This window comes from Spodoptera frugiperda, chromosome 25, assembly GCF_023101765.2.
Source record: "Spodoptera frugiperda isolate SF20-4 chromosome 25, AGI-APGP_CSIRO_Sfru_2.0, whole genome shotgun sequence".
Taxonomy (NCBI): domain Eukaryota; kingdom Metazoa; phylum Arthropoda; class Insecta; order Lepidoptera; family Noctuidae; genus Spodoptera; species Spodoptera frugiperda.
The window spans coordinates 21,950,623-21,969,847 of NC_064236.1; the positions used below are offsets into that span (position 1 = coordinate 21,950,623).

Below are 19,225 nucleotides of genomic sequence, written 5' to 3' on the forward strand. Positions count from 1 at the left end.
AAAATTAAGTCAATTGACAGGAGTCGCCACTCCAAAAAGTACAATAAGTATAGGTCGCCACACAAGGAAGTTAATAAACTTTCGTAGGATTCTAAACGGGAGATAAATTTTAATATTTTACGTCCACATTTTCGTAAATTGATAAACTTATTGAACTCACTCGTAAAATAATAAGTAAGCAGTAACCAAACGCTACGCGCGATCTGATTGGTTAACAGTCACGTGTCAATTCTTCTACCATTTGTGTGTTTTATAAGAGTATCCCTGTATTTTAGTTAGTAACTGTTAAATAGCTTATTGATACTGATAATAGAAAACTCAACTCACTACATCCGTGCCAGAGAAGAACCAGGCATTGTTGCTTCATCAACAGTCCATCTTCGTCAGTCGTCTTTTGTCCATAGTCAGGCAGTCTATGGACAAAAGCATTGCCATATACAATTAGCAGTAGCTGTAGATAGGTACTTTACTGGGCAGGAATAATATTACTAATCGAACGACCTGCGTTTCTAGCCCTTTTGTTGTTTTTAAAGAATATAGGCTATAATATGTAACTAATTTTTGTAAACAGCAAGTCGTCCTGTGAAATTAGTAATGGTTTTGACTTTATTAATTTTCAGCATTTCAGTGGAATACACAGCCTATGGAATGTGGTGATGTAGCACTTGAGCCTGCCATCTTGAGTATGCCTCAGCCAAAAGCCAGCCCGCCTCCGTCAAACCCACAGTCTGTATCCGTAATGCTCGCCAGCCAACACAGTCAGAAATATCTCGCCAAATATTTCTGAACTGTGATCGTAAGTGGGGGGTGTTAGGGAGAGAATACTTGGGCTGTATAATAATATAAAAATATAATAGGTACTGGTTTATTTATGTACAACGGATTACAAAACGGTATGAGAAAAATATGAGAAAAAACAAAATAATAATTTTGATGCGCGCGACGCGTACATGTGATGCTTACAGCTGCTCGGGCGAAAGTGCGAGTCGCGATCCTCCCTCTGATGCCGTCACTTTTTCAAATTCTGATGCCGTCGCTAGCCAGCAAACAAAAAGTATTTATGTTCGAGAAGTTTTTATGTTCGGTTCGGAGAAGTTTCCGAACAGGGGGCCTTAATAGAGGAAAGGGAACGCGAGCACTTACGGATAAGGGAAATGGAACTTCAGTAGCAAGCTCGATGGCAAGAGCTATTTCAACAACTGCTCGAAACAATAAATCAAGCCATTGATATCTTTAAAAATAAATAAGTATGTTTTTTCAATTTATCTACTTTATTATTATACATTTATTCCACTAATTCTCCTGGCAAGTTGGTCTCGCACAGCTCTTCCCATTAATAAATCACTATTGGATCATTGACAGATGTGTCTGTAAATAAAACAAATATACATACAATCGTATTTCATCAAAAACTTGTGCATTATTATAACATCCGCGGATGATGATGCGGATGCGGATTCCAGGGGGTAAACATCTGCGGATGCGGATGCGGAAGCGGATCTTTACAAAAATCAAAAGTTATGGGAGAAAAATTTAAAAGACAAGTCATATAATCAGTAATTATATTATATTTCATAAAAAGTAGAATGGCTGCCTTTTCGGGATCCAGTCTGTTTCGCAAGGGGTCGTATATCAACCCAGAGCTCCTAAATAATTGTTCACTAGGAACCCTGACTGGTGGAGCTGATAAGCATTTACGTGCTATTTTATTTAGATAACAGTTTGAACTCGTTTCGATTAACACTCCACCATTTAAGAGGACTCTCATCTACATTAACTCGCTTCTTATTGCGAAAAGCAAGTAACTTCTTTTTGAGAATCGAGTCAGGACTGATAATTTCTGACGAATCATGACTCTCATCTTCACTTGATGAATCGAGCATCATGACAAGATCAATCTTTAGGCAATTAAAATAATTGATTTCTTATTGGTCAATTAGCACGAGCGCGCGACAGGCGCCACTCGTCGGACCCCGCCACTTTCTTTCTTGTCCTGACCTGCAACACATTCGCATCCGCATCAGCTCCGCATCGATTTTTTGCGGATGCAAATGTGGATGCGGATGTCTAAATCGATGCGGATGTTTCGCATATGCGGATGCGAATGCAGATATTCGCAACATCCCTGATACAAACACGTGCATTTTGCAACTAACCTGTCAAAGCAATGTCGCCTTCACTGTCCTCAGGGTCTGGAATGTTATAATCGGTGGCAATGTTGTGCAGTATTGGCTGGTACTTGGCTGGTTTATAGTGCAAAACCCTATCTTTGCACACACACTGCCACCGATTTTTCAATTGACCAAAAGTATTTTCTATTACAATTCTAGTCACACTATGTTTTTTGTTGCAAATTTCTTCAATTGAGTTAGATGATTCTGCATAAGGCGTCATCATCCATGGCCTTTGTGGATATGCAGAATCACCTGTAATAAAATATAATCATTAATTTTAAAAAAAAACATAGCATCAATGAGTTTTTTATTGATGGTACTACTTTGGTACATTTGATACACTTACCACCACGATGATTCATTATTTCTATGCAATCATTGTATGTAATCATTGACATCGCTATTCCCCCATATAAAGGCATCATGGGTTGCTCTACCAAACTTTGCATTAACAGACATTATTCTACAGTTAGAATCACAAATCTGAAATGTAGCAACAACATAAGAATCAACAGTGCCAGGTGATTTAATATGTATTACATAATATATATCAAATTTAATACATAATTAAATAAATACTATTTGGACATTCAAGGAGTGATAATGTTTTCTGCAGTAAAACAGATGCTGCACGTCACGGTTTAAAAAAATTAAAGTGGCTGCCTGCCATCTATGCAACCAATGACTCCAGGAATTTGATATTTCCTGTAAAAACTAAACAGAATCCTTATTTAGATGCTATAATATTAAAACTGTGTGTACCAATGGCAAACCTGTAGTAATAGTTTTTTACCCTTGTTTAACCAAATCTCGTTCCTGGCGCGTCGTAGGGAACTTTATGAAAATGTTTGCGATAGATGAATGGTTTAAAGCTGTAGTGACTTCTTGAATGTATACACTCATGGTTTCTTGGGAAAAATGGTTTGCCTCCCCAACAACACGCTTATAGACCCCGTGAGCATAAAATAGTAGAGCAACCTGTAAAAACGATTAGGAAACTTACTAACCTATTTGTTTCTATGGGGTTATCAAAGCAATTTTTCTAAGATCTAGGTTAGGCTTACCTTGGATTCTAATGAAACCCTCTGAGATGATTTCAAATCCGTGTGTTGGCGTAACAAATCGCACAATTTTTTAAAAACTTATTTTGTGAGCTGATATAATTTTATAAATTTTGTATCACTAATATTTTCGAATTTATTTTCAAGTATTTCACGCATGTTGCTTTGAAATTTTCTCTGTTCCTGTCGATCATCTTCTAATGCAGCAGTTTCTAACATATGGTATGCAAAATATGTTCTACCAAACAAAGTTAAAGCTAGTTTTAAAAAAACAAACAAAAGTGAAATCAAAAATATTTATTATTGAAAAATATAAATAGATGCTTTCACTTACGTAAAAGTCGGTGAGTGCTGCAACTACGATAGTAATAGTTTGTCGCTATAGCAACTGCTAAATTTGTAACTCATGGTACAGTACCGTTAACGTAACTTGGCGCGTCTGAAGTTAGGCTTTGCGAACTTTCGCGCAGGTACATTCGTGAAAACTATTACTGCAATATTATTTTTAAAAGCCTACGGTCTTACTAATAAACATTTATACACGCTGTATACACGCGTTATACCTTATTCATTACTAATAAACAATGAATAGGGATTGTCATCTTATACACCCGTTATAACAGTTGTGTAAGTGTATGTCACTTTGTACAATCCTTATTCAGTCGTATCAGCTTGTTTAACGTGTGAATAACCTACAAATTTCTAATTGACATGTCTCATCTCGTGACGTATTTTCTTTCATTCAGTGGTTATTATCACGGAATAGAAAATATTATGGATTATTTGCATTATTTCGATTATCTGCGTCATTTTGATACTCTTGAGTTAGAAGATGAGGAACCACCAAGAAAGAGAAAAGTTTATAAGACACGGTTTGATCCCTTTTCTTTGGAAGAAGATGAATTTAGAAGTAAATATAGATTTACTAAGAGGTATGTCAAATATGTAGTGGATTTGATCCGAGAAGACATAAAACAAACGAAGAAGGGTGGCGGCATCTCTGTGGAACTTCAAGTTTGTACAGCTCTCAGGGTATGGGCGCGGCAAGAAGTTCAAGACGATGCAGCTGACATTCATGGCATGAATCAACAATCGATCACTGTTGTTTGTCGCCGCGTTGCCGTCGCTTTAGCAAAAAGAGCAGCGCAATTCATTTATATGCCACGAACACTTGATGAAGAGGAAGTAGTGATAGCTGGATTTCGCAGTATTTGTGGGTTTAGACATGTGGTAGGTGCAATTGATTGCACTCACATAAAAATAAAAAAAGTTGGTGGTGACAATGTACAATAATACATTAATAGGAAGGGAGTATCCTCAATTAACGTGCATGTTGTCTGTGACTCAAAATTGCAAATTAGAGATATTGTAGCACACTGGAGAGGTAGCACACATGACTCTCGAATATTTAGAGAAGCTCGTATTCGACAAAGGTTCGAAAATGGAGAATTCCATGGTCGTTTACTCGGAGATGCAGGTTATGGGCTAACTAATTATTTATTTACACCTGTCCAAAATCCTAACAATATAAAGGAAGAAAGCTACAACAAAGCCCATATCCTTACCAGGAACCCTATAAAGAGGTTCGTCGGAGTATGGAAGCAGAGGTTCCGATGTTTGTTGCATGGATTTAGTGTTTCTTTGCAGAATGCAAAAACGTATTTAGTTGCACTTGCTGTACTGCACAACATTGCGATGAAAAATCCGGAAAATGCGGAAATTGAACATTTTTAAACTGGTAATCAACCACCACATCATCAAGAACAGAGACAGGCAGCAGACAATACAACTGGACAAATTGTAAAGCAGTTGTTTATAAGAACTCATTTTTAACAAGTATTTCTATTTTTTTTCTATCGCTTTGACTGAATATTAGTTTTACATTGTTCTCACATAGTTGAAGCAATCGAAACAATGTAACCAAGAATTGTATTGTGAATCTGATTGAAAAAGGGTAACCTATGGAGTTTCTTGCTCGTTTTTCTCCATAGGATTCTCCATTTAAGTGTGGGAGAGCCATGCTTCAGCATGAATACCGGAGGCCCAATTCCCCCCTTCCCAATCTTCCCCATCCCCATTCCCGAACAACAACCCTTTAAATTCCTAACTCCCAAAAAGCCGGTAACGTACTTGTAAAGCCTCTGGTGTTTCAAGTGTCCATGGGCGGCGGCGATTGCTTACCATCAGGTAAAAAGTCTGCTCGATTACATGTTTCATAAAAAAAATGTGGCATGTTTCATAAAAAAAAAAAATAGGAATCTACACTTTGGAACGAGCAAATAGCTTCACTAGAGGGCTGACCGACATACAGACGTTATTTATATTATTATATTTGCTTTGACGTTCAAAAGTGCTTTCCTGATCTACAGGGTGTCCCTGAAGATGATCGGCAAGGTTCCAAATGTTACAGAAAAATATAAAAAAAAATCTAAGTAGTTTTTAAATTACAGTGACTGATGTGTTATCCACGAAAAAGTACACCCTGTGCCAGTCTTTTGACCTTGTTGCCCAAGTCTTCCTTACATTATCCTGTATAGTGCTCCCATAAATTCTTAGCCAAACTGCTTTAGATTGGAAAACATTGTTAGTTTTAGAGGAACCAAATATTCTGAATAAAATTTTCACCCCTGTACTGAATAAAATGTATGGCGCTAGCAGTGGCAAATTTCACCAAAGTTGGCGCATTTAATAAGGATTCTAAAATGGTATAGCACTTTGCACATTATTTCCGACACAAAAAAAGATTTTTCAACGAAACTCGGTTTCGATGAATTTATTTGAACTTGCTAAAAATTCTTCTAGTGTACTCAAATCATACATTATAACCTCGTATGCACTAGACAGTACTTTGCACGCTATTTGTTATCATCATGTTGAAAATCAGCGAGGATCTCTTGTCAAACAACATTGTCTGTTTACCCGTGATTTCGCTTGCAGCATTCGTCGGCAATATTATCGCTAGAAGAACTGGTGTTGTGCATCTCGAGCCATCGTACCCGGGCTTCGGCATTTTAGCTGAGCACTGGCTTTTTTGCGCCGTGTTGATTATTTATTTTTTAAATTATTTTTTGCTTTACCTGCAATTCCTTGTAACGGTGCAAATAACTCTTTCTCGACAAACTAAAAAATATTTGATGCTTCATCCCGCTTTTGATCACAAGGCACACGTAACTTAATCGGAGGATTCACCCATTTTTTTTTTATGCGGATATGACGAGTGTGCGTAAGGGCTCATGTACACCATACCACTACCGCGTCGATATGCTGTGTACATGAATCTGCCGCGTCCGTTCCTTTTCATTTTACTACATTTGTTAATGTGTTTGATGCACTATGAACATCATATTGCAATCATTCAATATTATTTAGTGAAACACGATACACAACATCAGTTCCTCTAGTAAGTCTATTAATATTGCCAACGAAAGCTGCAAGCGAAATCATGAATAGACAGACAATATTGTTTGACAAGAGATCTTCGCTGATTATCAACATGATGATAACAAATCGCGTGCGAAGTGTTGTTTAGTGCATACGAGGTTATAACGTATGATTTACACTTTGGAACGAGTCAAATAGTGCTTCATCCTAGAGGGCTGACCGTACAGTCACTTAAAGTAAGGTGAAAAATTTATTCAGAGTATTTGGTTCCTTAAAACTAACAATATCTAAAGCAGTTGGCTAAGAATTTATGATTCCATATTACTGGAGCACTATACAGGATAATGTAAGGAAGACTGCAGACGAAAAAATAAAGATTTGTAGCAACAAGAGTCAAAAGACTGGCACAGGGTGCTTTAAGTCACTGTAATTTAAAAACTGTAGGACTTAGATTTTTTTTTATATTTTTTTGATAACAGTTGGAACTTTGCTGATCATCTAGTGCCCGTTGGACGTCGATCTATATGAAATAAATAATTTTAACTTTGACTTTAAAATAAAAGAACAAGTTTTTACTGAGAATTTATTTTATTAATTTGGGTTGTAATAAAATATTTTGTAATTCTAAATTTTTTAAGCGAAGCTCATGTTCAGCTCGTGCTCACTCATGGGCTTCTAACATATTATGTTTTATTTTTACGTCATTTTCAGCCTTTATAGCATCAATGTGTTGGTTGGTTGGTTGGTTTTGCATTGTCTGCACATCCTTATGCTGAAACAAATGATAGTAATTAAAACTAGTAATTAAAACTGTAGCAGAACTTGGTAAATAAAACTTACTTTAAATGGTAACTTCTGCTTTTCTCTTCGCGTAGTTATAGCACCTTTAGGTATTTCACATTTATCCACCATCTAAGGAAATGGAATTTCAAATATTATTATTATGTGAAGTCAGAATCAATAATGAAACAATGGTATGAACATAATTTCTTATTACATAATATTAATTTAAAAAGGGAAAGAAATTAGGAAATTATTTAATAACATTTTTTCTAAATAACAGAAATGCCACATAAAAGCTGCTTTTGCAAGCGAGTTCACCCATAATACTTTAGGAAATTGTACATATTTTGTACATACTTTAAATAAATAAATAAATCTCCCTCTTGAATCACTTGATTTATTTAACAAACTCATCTAAATCTATTGCATAGTTTTAAAGATCTAAGTATTCATACGGTCAGACAGACATATTACAGGAAGCGACTTTATTTTATGCAATGTAGATATATAATTATATTTATATTTCTATCCTTCAGTCTGTTGATACAAACTGTAATAATGACCAACAATGTAATAATGTAACTGTAAACGAGGCCCGCGTTGCTCTATGACAACGACAGTCACTGTGTAGGGTTTGGCATGAACTTTGTGCTCTGGACACACACAACACTTCACAGTACAAATATTAGATTCTCTCTTTAGTTGTACGTATCCCACGGCATCATCGCCATAAGATTCTCTTGATGATCTGGAATAGAGGAAATAAGAGCTTAGGTTAAACTACATATTATAACTTTGTTTACAACATAGACAAGGTACATAACCTTACTTATAATATTTCTTGGTTAAATATGAGAATTCGTTCCATATGTTATAAATTTGTATGTAATTCGGGTAAGGTGTATTTTGAATGATAAATAAATGTAAATGGGTCATACACATACGGGTGTTCAGATAAAATAACTTGAATGTCCATATTTGAAGATTTTTATTTTAAAAGTCTCGTCGTGTGGACTGTTCGGATTCCTGGTATGTGTGTTTAGATAGATGTAGGGAATTATTTTGTCACATATTTATAAAACATGACTGTTGTATTAAACTAATATATAATGAATATTATTTTTCTAGATATTTTTTTTTTATTTCCAATAAACATGGTGTTATAGGAATTTAGGTCATTTTGGTGGACCTAAAAACCCACTAAATTTTTGTGTCTACTAATGCTACCGTAAAATGAATATTTTTTAAATTGACAAAACCAGATAGCCGTCGTTTGTTGGAGTCGTTATAAGTACAAGTACGGATTATTTTCTAACTTACGAAATTTTAAAATAAAATTTAGTTTTTTTTTGTCCAAGATCATTGCGTCTTTTCTGTTCAGGTTGTATTTTGGAGAATTATTATTTAATATTTTAGTAAATATTTTGCCGATATGTGACTTATTCGTCAACTCGGCCGCAATAAACTCGTCCGCGAGGTCGAGTCGGGAAATTCAAACATTAATTATTTTTCTCTTCTCTCTTGTTTGTCTATTGTTTCTCTTCTAACCTTAAAAACAAAATGTCTGCTTTAAATTTAGTTTAAAATCTCTCTTTGGTGGTCATCTTTCCTGTGACTTTAAATGTCCACAGGAAAGAAGCACGTCCACAAAACATAACATTTTCACTGGTTTTCATGCTAACAAAGCTACAATGTTGTTCAAACAAACGGATAAGTGGTGTGGCATGATTTAAATACTGCATTATTGGCATCGACGCCCAAAACAAGTGCTTGATATCTATTTTTCCAAATGTAGGGCGCTTAGCATGGTGTGGTTCGTTTTAGGTATAATGGGTCGATTAAACTGAACTAGGTCCTTAACTGAAGAAGAAAAACAACTACACCATTGTAAACAGACATCTTTCTGTACGGTTTAGACACGAGAGAGACATCCCGTTCTTATTTACGTAAATCTGACGCCTATAATTGAAAACAATTAAATGATCTCGCCACACTTAAAGGAATAACATATTTTAAGTGCCTACAACATAATTTCGGAACAAAACTATGTTTCATATAATTTTAAGTTGCATAAGCAAAATTTCCAATGCAGAAAGGATCGTCTGGTCACGGTAGGGTAACATATAATAATTTTATTTCCATAGAAAAGAGATCTAAAATATTAAAACTTATATCAGTTGTTTTAAGGATAATTATGTAAAGTATTAAGTGTATTAGCATTAGTAAATTATACCTATTGATGTTACCCATGTTTCTGAAATACAATAAATAGCAAAAATAGCAAAATAAATAATAAAATATAAACCTAAATTAAGAAAATAAAAACAACCCTAAATGATTTATGTACCTATTTTAGGTAATTTTTATTATTAATTTATATACCTATTTTTATATTTGTTAAATTATATTTTAAATAGTTTGACGTTGTATTCATTCAGATTATGATAAAAGACTAAAATTATCGCAATATTTCGAATATTTTTAGTTTAAAACCTTTATTTGACACAATATAATTTATTTAGAATCTCCAACAAAGGATATGTTAATATCCTTTGTTGGAGTTAATTATACATTAATAAAGTATATTGGGTAGTTTGTAGGTGTACTCCTTCATTTATAGGAGACCACAGCATGCGCTAAGATTACAACTAAGATGAAGTACTTATAAGTAATAACTAACTATCAAAGAAAATGATAGATTTTTTGTTTGTATTTTCCAAAGTACTTATATAAGTACAGGGCTGAATAATTTTTGTTAATTATAACAAATTTAAAAAGCAAATAAATGAAAAATCAGACTAATAACTTATCTTCTGTGGAAATGAAACTTTCCTGTGGACATATAAAAAAAGTTAAATAACTTACTGAAATTTAAATAACGATCTGGTTTTTGACTAACATCTTATTACTTGTAACATTACCCAACAAATGAGACTATTTTGAACAAAAAATAACGACTTTTTATTTCTAATATTTTTTTAAGCCGTTTTGTGTATGACCCAAATCAGCATACAATTTAATACTTACAAGGATATTTTCACGTTTCTGAGCTCCGATGCACAAAAGTCTTTGTTTGTTGCAAAGAAATTTGCTACCGTCAAAGAATCTATCTTCGGTAAATTACCGCTATTTGCTTTGATGAAACCACTCTCCATTATACGAACAAAATATGAGGTTTTATAGTCGTACTATTCAATAGTAAAGATATAAACAGTTTGCCGGTCGTACTTTTAGTATTGAATAGGACACAGATGTCAGCTTGTTTTTCGACCAGTGACGTCACCGCGCTCTGATTGGTGTTCGCACTCGGGTGATCACCGATAAAAATTAAAGCATATTAAATTATTTTTATTTAATTATTTATTAATAATTAGGTTCTTAAAATTTTATTTTAGGTTTTATATGCTGTATTTAATAAGTGAAAAAAGAATTAGATGGATTTGTAACCTTAGTGAACATACTTATTCCAGACTTCGTGCTATGACTGCGAAATTTTTGAAGAACTGAAAAAAGCCCAGCAGTACTTTGCCGGGAATTGAACCCGAGACCTTTTGACCACTCGACCGAAAGGACAAAGGACAAACATCACAGCTTTACCTTATATGCTTAAGCTTACATAAGCGACATGTTATCTTAAAAGTTACAATATGTGTAGGTACATTGTCTCTATTCCAGAATACCTTGTATTGAAAAATAAATATTTTTATTTCTCAAACCTTTGAGTAATTTTCTGCCATGCTCTTAGTTCGGCCTTGTTGGTGTTTGTATCTGTATTTTTATTTTCAATCACCGAGATATGTTCTTTAGTGCAATTAAGTAATAAATTCTAAAATAATGCAATGTTAGGGAACAATTGTTGAAATAATATTTTGTCAATTTTTGTTTGCTTCCTCTTTTTGCTACAATATAAAAGTTTTCAATTTCCATTGCTGAAAAAATTGTTTAATAAAAACAACACGACCTGGGTTTGTCTATCTTTTTACATTTCTTGCGGAAAATGACATTTGACGTTTCAAAGCGCGTTCAAAACATTAATTAAGATTACATTACATATTATAGATAAATATAACAAATAAAATAATTTCAATATCTACATGTATGTACACTGAAAATATTTTGTAATAAACAGAAATTGTTCATTTCTTATTTTCTAGTCACTGGTAAATAAAAGCATGTCAAAATGAAAGAAAAATAGAAATAGAAAAGTGTGGTGTTTTTAACGTTTTAAGGTTTCGGAATAGTTCTCAAAATGTTACCAGCGGTTAGTGTTATAACAATTAAATAGTTACACAAGGCTTACACACTGTTTATTAGTAAAGTACTGTATATCTAGCTATTCACGCCTTAAACATTGAATAAGTAATTAAACGTTAAACAGTTGTTTAATATATTCTTATTAGTAAGACCGGAAAAGTTTTGTAACCGAGTGCACTCAAGACAGAGATAGTGACACTAACACAACGCCGATGCTAACGTGTGACAGAGACATAGTACCGGGTACCGAGTATTGCCGAACAAGCACGAAGATTCACGAAGTAACCAAAAAGGGATGTCCAAGTGGCGTGCGTGAGGGTGTTGTTTAATCGATTTTCTTAAAATCGATTACTACGAAACAAATTACTTATCACACAAAAATATATTTATTTTCAATGATATATTGATGTTTTAATTTTTCTTAAACAGTCGTTACTCAAATAGTCGTTAATGATAATTGATTTGATATTCAAGTAAATCATAACTTTCAATTGAGAAAATACTTTCTTTTAGTTTTATTTTCATGTCGAAATATCGTTTTTAATGACAAAATATTTGTAAATTTTATTTCGTTTACTATATCATATAAAAAAAACAATAAACTCTAAATAAAAATATCGATTGCGATTTTAATCGATAAAGGGTCTATTGTACTTAGACATGGTCAATCTCTAGCCTAGATCGCCGCCCGCACGTCGCTTCACGCCACCATTTCGTTCTAAAAAAGTCTTATTGCGCAGCCTTCTGGACGAAGTTCAGACTCGCCAAGTTACGTTGACAGTACTGTACCAATATTGTTTGAAATTAATGAACGATCATAACCAAACTACAGTCATTGTAGTGTAGTAAACTATAACTAAAGTCTGCCTTATAAAATTTCCGCAGACACTGTACTTAAAAAAATGTATGCAAACTGGAACAGCGCCTCTAGTGGATAGTTGAAGTACCAAAGTAAGTTGGTATTATGAGTAGCTCTAACTTTTCTTTTTTTTAAATACGTTTCCCCACACTAGGATTTCCTCCTGTGTCGTGGGTACGTTTACAAACATACAAGTTCATACACATGACACCCAGACCCGAAACAATTTGTGGATCACGGAATGGCAGCAACGACTGTCGCAACCGAGGGCTGGGCTCGCTGTCATTGCAGCGACATGTCCCCTCTTTGAGGAGTGGCTTGAGAGACGCCACGGCGTCCTCAGCTACCGCCTGACGCAGGTGCTTACCGGACATGGAAGTTTCGGTAGGTTCCTGTTTCTGATTGGGCGGGAGGAAACGCCCGGGTGTCATCACTGCGAGGACCGTCCGGAGGACACAGTGGAACATACGGTGGCGCTGTGCCCTGCATGGGCTGAGCACCGCCGTGTCCTCAGGGATGTAGTCGGCGACGGCGACCTCTCGCGTCCGGCATTGGTACAAGCCATGGTGCGGAGCGAGGGGGACTGGGATGCCGTCTCCTCCTTCTGCGAAGCAGTCATGCTAGCTAAGGAGGAGGCGGGGCGCGTGAGAGAACGAACCTCCTCACGCCCCAGCCGTCGCGAGAGACACTCCGGGCGTCGGGGATCGCGCGACGATCTCCGACCACCGTAAGTGCGGGCCTGCGGACGGTGAGTAAGGGTAGTTCGCCGCCCGACCAGAACCAGACCCGTGCGTGCGGCGCGTCGCGTTCCGCGCGCGCCTCAAAGAGCCATCAGACCACCACAGATGGGGCCCAGTAGGGCTGAAGGCTGATCCGGAGCTGCGGACTACCTAGCGGGTTTACCGGGGCTCCGGCTCGAAAAGCAGGAGAAGGAACGGGGTGGTTTTTAGCCAGTAAGAGTCTGACACTCCCCCTCGCCTCGCCCAAGGCGAGTAAAGTCATTGGATGACTTTCCCCACTCAAAAAAAAAAGTGTGGTAGAGATTATTTTCGAATAACTAACACTATATTTGAAAATTTATTCATGCCAAATTTTACATATAATTTTACATGTTATTTATTAGTGTTATAAGTAATCTGAAGTAGTAAAAAGCTCGTATACTCGTATACCAAAAAACATTAAATATACATGTACATAAAAATTTGACTCAGTATTATTTATGTCAAATGTGACATTATCTACATTGTTAAATTTGTTAATAACAAAGAGTATAAACTGTGAATGAAAATGGTGCTGATTGAGCAAAGATCGGCCCTTATTGATTACCTAAAAAACAACCATGATCTGGCGCTTGGCCACTGCAGCCGCACCAATGAAGGGCTGGATGGAGTGTGCCCAAATTTTAAATGCGGTATCGGTGGACTGCCCTAATAAAACGCCGGCAGAGTGGCGCTCAGTGAGTACCTAACGGTATAATTAGGGATGCATTATAAAATGATAATTGTACCATTATTATAATTTTTGTTTTTTTTTTAGTTCTACAACGAATATAAAAGTAAGGTATTAAAAAAAATTAAATCATAGAAAAGTGAAATGAGTGCTACAGGTAAGCTATTCTTTTTTACCCGACTGCGCCAGAAGGAGGGTTATGTTTTTCGAGTGTATGTATGTATGTGTGTATGTATGTATGTATGTATGTATGTATGTATAATTGTTTGGCACGCTCTACAGCCTAAACGGCTTGATGGATTTTGGCTTGAGAGGTGTCGTTGGATTCGTATTTACTGTGAGAGTGACACTGGATATATCAAAATAGTAAAAAATCAAAATGGCGGATTTTTGGCGCTAAATTTGAATATTGCTCACTCTTTAGCCGGAACGACTCGATGTATGTCAGCTTGATAGGGGTCGTTAGATTCGTATTTACTGTGAGATTGACACTGGATATATCAAAGTAATAAAAAAATAAAATGGCGGATTTTTGGCGCCAAATTCAAATATTGTTCACTCTCTAGCCTGAACGACTCGATGGATTTCAGTTTGATAGGGGTCGTTTGATTCGTATTTACCGTGAGAATGACACTACATACCTATAATTATCAAAATATAAAAATAATAAAACTAAAAGAAAGTAAAATAAAATAATGTAATTTAAAAAACTAAAAAACCCGACTGCATTTCTTCATAATATGAAAATTAAAAAACCCTAAAACAAGAAAGTCATCGTAAAATTAAAGCAGTCGGGACCCATTCTAGAAAGCAAGCCGTATGTGCCCTCACTAAATCTTCATATTTAGAATGGGTCCCGACTGCTAAAATTTTACGATGACTTTCTTGTTTTAGGGTTTTTTAATTTTCATATTATGAAGAAATGCAGTCGGGTTTTTTAGTTTTTTAAATTACATTATTTTAATTAAATTCATTATACCCCAAGCGGTTACCGGGGTTCGCTCTGCTATTGCAAGATTCTAGTGTGAAGCATTAGTAATCATTTTATAACACTTATTTAAGGTAGTGGTCCTGTAAAAAAAAAAATATTGATCCCGCTCCAAGAGCGCTTATACAACATCCTAGGGCGAGATGTAGGAGAGCCACTTCAAGGTGTCCGACATAACCCACTCAGTGTAAGCATTAACATTCATTTTTGCACATTTGGAAGTTATTCTAACTTGTGTAACTAATATGTGACAGTTGTATATTATGTTCCAATGTGTTTTTACCCGACTGCGCCAGAAGGAGGGTTATGTTTTTTTTCGAGAGTATGTATGTATGTATAATTGTTTGGCACGCTCTGCAGCCTAAACGGCTTGATGGATTTTGGCTTGAGAGGTGTCGTTAGATTCGTATTTACTGCGAGAGTGACACTGGATATATCAAAATAATATAAAAAACAAAATGACGGATTTTTAGCGTCAAATTCGAAAATTGCTCACTCTCTAGCCTGAAGGCTAGAGAGTGAGCAATTTTCTAAATATGAAGACTTAGCGAGGGCACATACGGCTAGCTTTCTAGAATGGGTCCCGACTGCTTTAATTTTACGATGACTTTCTTGTTTTAGGGCTTTTTTTTTTCATTTTCATTTTGTGAAGAAACGCAGTCGGGTTTTTTAGTTTTTTAAATTACCTAATTTTATTTATTTGCTTGCTTGTCTGTATTATTTTTTCACTATCACATATTGTTGATTCACTTGCATTATTAATTGCATGTTTTTTTTTTGTTAATTAGCCAATTATCACAATTCCTTTGGTGGATGCTAGTCCTACTAGCAACCATTTGAACAACTCCTGCTCGTAAGTTTTGCTAGCTTGGTACTCTGTGCTTAATTTGCTTAGCTTTTATACTTGAATAAAATAACCTTGTTTCTTTTTTAACTATTATGATAATATTGCATTTATTTTAACAGCCTATTAGACAATTATGAACATGAGCTCGTGGAAACTGTGCTACAACAAGAAATAAGGTATACCTACTACAACTTTTTACAGATGTGTTGAAATAATTAGGATAATTAAAAACTAGTGTGATTGTAATTATTTTATTTTTCAGCTTGGATCAGGAAAACTTTGCTCAGACTTCCACCAGCAACAGCCTCCGAAGCGACGCAAACGCCAAAAATCCACACGGCGTTACGCAGCAGAAGGTAAAGATCTTGCAATTATTTGTTATGACCATTAACTCCCTACCCTAGGGTAAAGTATATAGCTTGATGTAACAAAATATTATTCTTTTTATAGATACAGCAAACCATGCAGCTCTTGAAGCTGCTCAATCGAGACTGGAGGCTATTGAAGCGAGGAACGCCAAAGCCAGTTTAAAAACTGCAGAGGCAATTAATAATTTAGCTGCGGCCATCAGTAGACAAAGCTCCACCACTGAAAAAGTCGTGAAACTTTTGGACCGCTTTGTGACGTCTGTGTCAAAAAAGGTTATTACTGTTAATTTATAGGTAATTAAATTGTATGAAATGGTTTCACTCAAAATCTAAACTTTTACTTTTGTTTTCATAGAAACTCCGGAGGTTGTTATCATCATCCGATTCTGAGTCAGACTAGTTTCTAGAACTATGCTAGAGGTAATTTGGTCAGATTATTAAGACTATAAAGATTGTAAAGTAAATGAAACAAGTGTTTATAAAAATAGTATTATGTTAGTAAATAGGAACGCAACCATATTAATATTTTGTGTCTGTGGCGCTGTCTACATGTAATGTCATTGTCATGTTAACTTTTTTCATTTCTGCCGATATGCTATCATTTCGACGCGGTTTAGCAATCAGAGGAATGAGTTCGTCAATTAACCCCCTGACTGAGTCTTTTCCAAGGCGAAACGTTTTTACAAATTCCGCCTCAGGAACATCAGTGAAGGGGTTCATGTCGATTCTCATCAACCGACGGGCTAAACGGCGTTTTCTGGCTTCCCTGCATCTTTTTTCTCTAGCATCCACTGCGTTAGCTAGTATCAGAATATTTGTTCGCAGTTAATACATTCTTCGATGCACGATTTAAAACAAAGTTTTTGATTTCGATACTAAACAATGTCTAATTAGGCAATGTCTGCACAATGACGTTCCAATGGTAGGTCACTGATAAAAGGAACTGTCAAAATTTTAGCAGATTACCGCATAAGTCAGACTATCATCTGCCATTGTGTACGAGATTACCATTCTGTGCCACTTCTTTCAATGGAGTGTCAGTGGTTGACCATTGGAAAGTCATAATGACGCCATTATATTAGTAGACTACCAAACTTGTCAAAGTCGACAATTTTGAAATCAATGTTCGATCATTCTGACACAATTGTGATAGCAGCAGACTAAGGCCCCTGAATCAGTAATGGGACCTAAGTTGAGCCAATCCGCGTCGAACAAAAAAATAATCACGCAAATCGGTCCATAAACCACGGCGTAATGGGTGTACATACTACATAGAAAAAAAAAATAGCGGCCGAATTGAGAATCTCCTCCTTTTTGGGAAGTCGGTTAATAAATGAACAGGCCCTGGAGAGTCCTGTATAAATACTTATATAATACTAGCGGACCCGACAGACGTCCTGTCTACACGTCTTTAATTTGAAAATTTGTCGGATCCAATGTAAAACATTCCAAAATCAACAACTACTAATAAATTAAAAATTAATTAAAAAAACATTGTCCAGCAAACAAAATTGTGAATCTAAACCATTCTCAGATCCCCTTGAATACACACAAAAAATTTAATCAAAATCGGTCCAGTCGTTTAAGAGAAGTTCAGTGACATACACACTTACGGAAGAATTATATATATAAAGACGGTCATATATTATTATAATGTTATTTTGTACCTTACAATGATAGTGTGAAATAAAATAAAAAAGTGTAACGTGTATTAAAATAAATAAAGGTTTAGTTAGGTTAAAGAAAAATGATTAGGTATGTGAAAAAAAAATATAGAAGAAGAATAAATTGGTGTTTCCCAAATATGAATTAAAAGTTTTGTAACAATTGTCAACAACACGATTAATATTATTTAGATTACTATTATTTCCGTAACGTCAGGTTACTTTTAATCATTAATAGTTAAATTATAATATTTTACTTGTTCTCTAAAAACGGGGAGGTGTAATGTGTGCGATACCTCGCCCTAATAAGTAGTGTAAGTTAGTTGTATAAGATACTTAATTAAAGTTATAAGTACGAACAACACGTCTCCTTATTTGCTCTCGAAGCCTCGTAATTGCACCAGTACCTATATAATAATTCGTATGTTGAATAAAAGAAATATAAAAGAAATAGGTACATATTTTACAAAGGAAAAAAGAAACAGCAGAAGAAGAAATATTTGTTCAGGGACCCCGGGTAGCACAACACAACAAAAAAATTGTCATGTGATCGATCCATCACTTGCTTGCTTATTCAACGCCATGCTTCACCCCCTCGCTCCAAGGGACGCCACCCCTCCACCCCACTTTTTGACGCATGGCGTGGCGAGCAATAGCTTCCGCTTAACCAAATATGGTAATGCGTCATGCATCTATCCGACCAATCAGAGTGTTGCACTGACAAAGACAGATTGTTAATAATGGGTGGAGTTAGTGTGTGTTTGTGTGAGCGAGGGGAAAAGGTCCCGATGATGGTCCCGGGAAGCCAGTGGCTGCTAAATATGTTTTTGAACTATAAAGTTCAAGAAAATAAAAGCGTTATTTAGATAATATGTTTACGAAGACCCGTACGTCATGATTAAGACGTATATTTGATAGGATAACAAATATCATATTATAATAATGTAGGATTCATTAATTTTGTACAATAAAGTAAATTTTAATACAAAATCAAATAAGAATTACAAAACATGTTAATATTATAAATGAAAATATACAAACAACGAAACAGACACAAAACATATTGGCAGCTATTACTACTTTATTATTTCAACAACGATCTAACAAAAAAAATGACAAGTTGTTCTTAAAAATATGTATGCTACTGCTATCTTTTATATTTTTTGGAATTTTGTTATAAATCTTAATTGCTATATTAAATACATATTTTTTTTATACAGAGTGGTTTTAAGTATACTGCTAACGTTATTATATAATCTACTTCTATTGCGAGATTTAGGTTCTAATGTAAACAAAGTTGTTGTTTCAAGCCACACGTGGCACGGATGCATTTCTTTTGACATTTAAAACCCTCTCCCAATTGGTATCATTGCCCCAAAAGAGTATTGCATATCTAA

The 19,225-nt window shown here is 35.3% G+C and overlaps 1 long non-coding RNA gene and 1 pseudogene across 1 annotated transcript; one reads left to right on the top strand and one right to left on the bottom strand.

Moving 5' to 3' along the window:
• Positions 1-2,189: 2,189 nt before the first annotated feature.
• Positions 2,190-8,375, bottom strand: LOC126912354 (putative nuclease HARBI1; annotated as a pseudogene).
• A 7,128-nt stretch (positions 8,376-15,503) lies between these two features.
• LOC118266041 (uncharacterized) lies at positions 15,504-17,871 on the top strand. Its single transcript, XR_007707062.1, has 3 exons — positions 15,504-15,972; positions 16,059-16,152; positions 16,247-17,871. It is a non-coding gene; the product is annotated as an uncharacterized LOC118266041 (long non-coding RNA).
• The last annotated feature ends 1,354 nt before the right edge of the window (positions 17,872-19,225 follow it).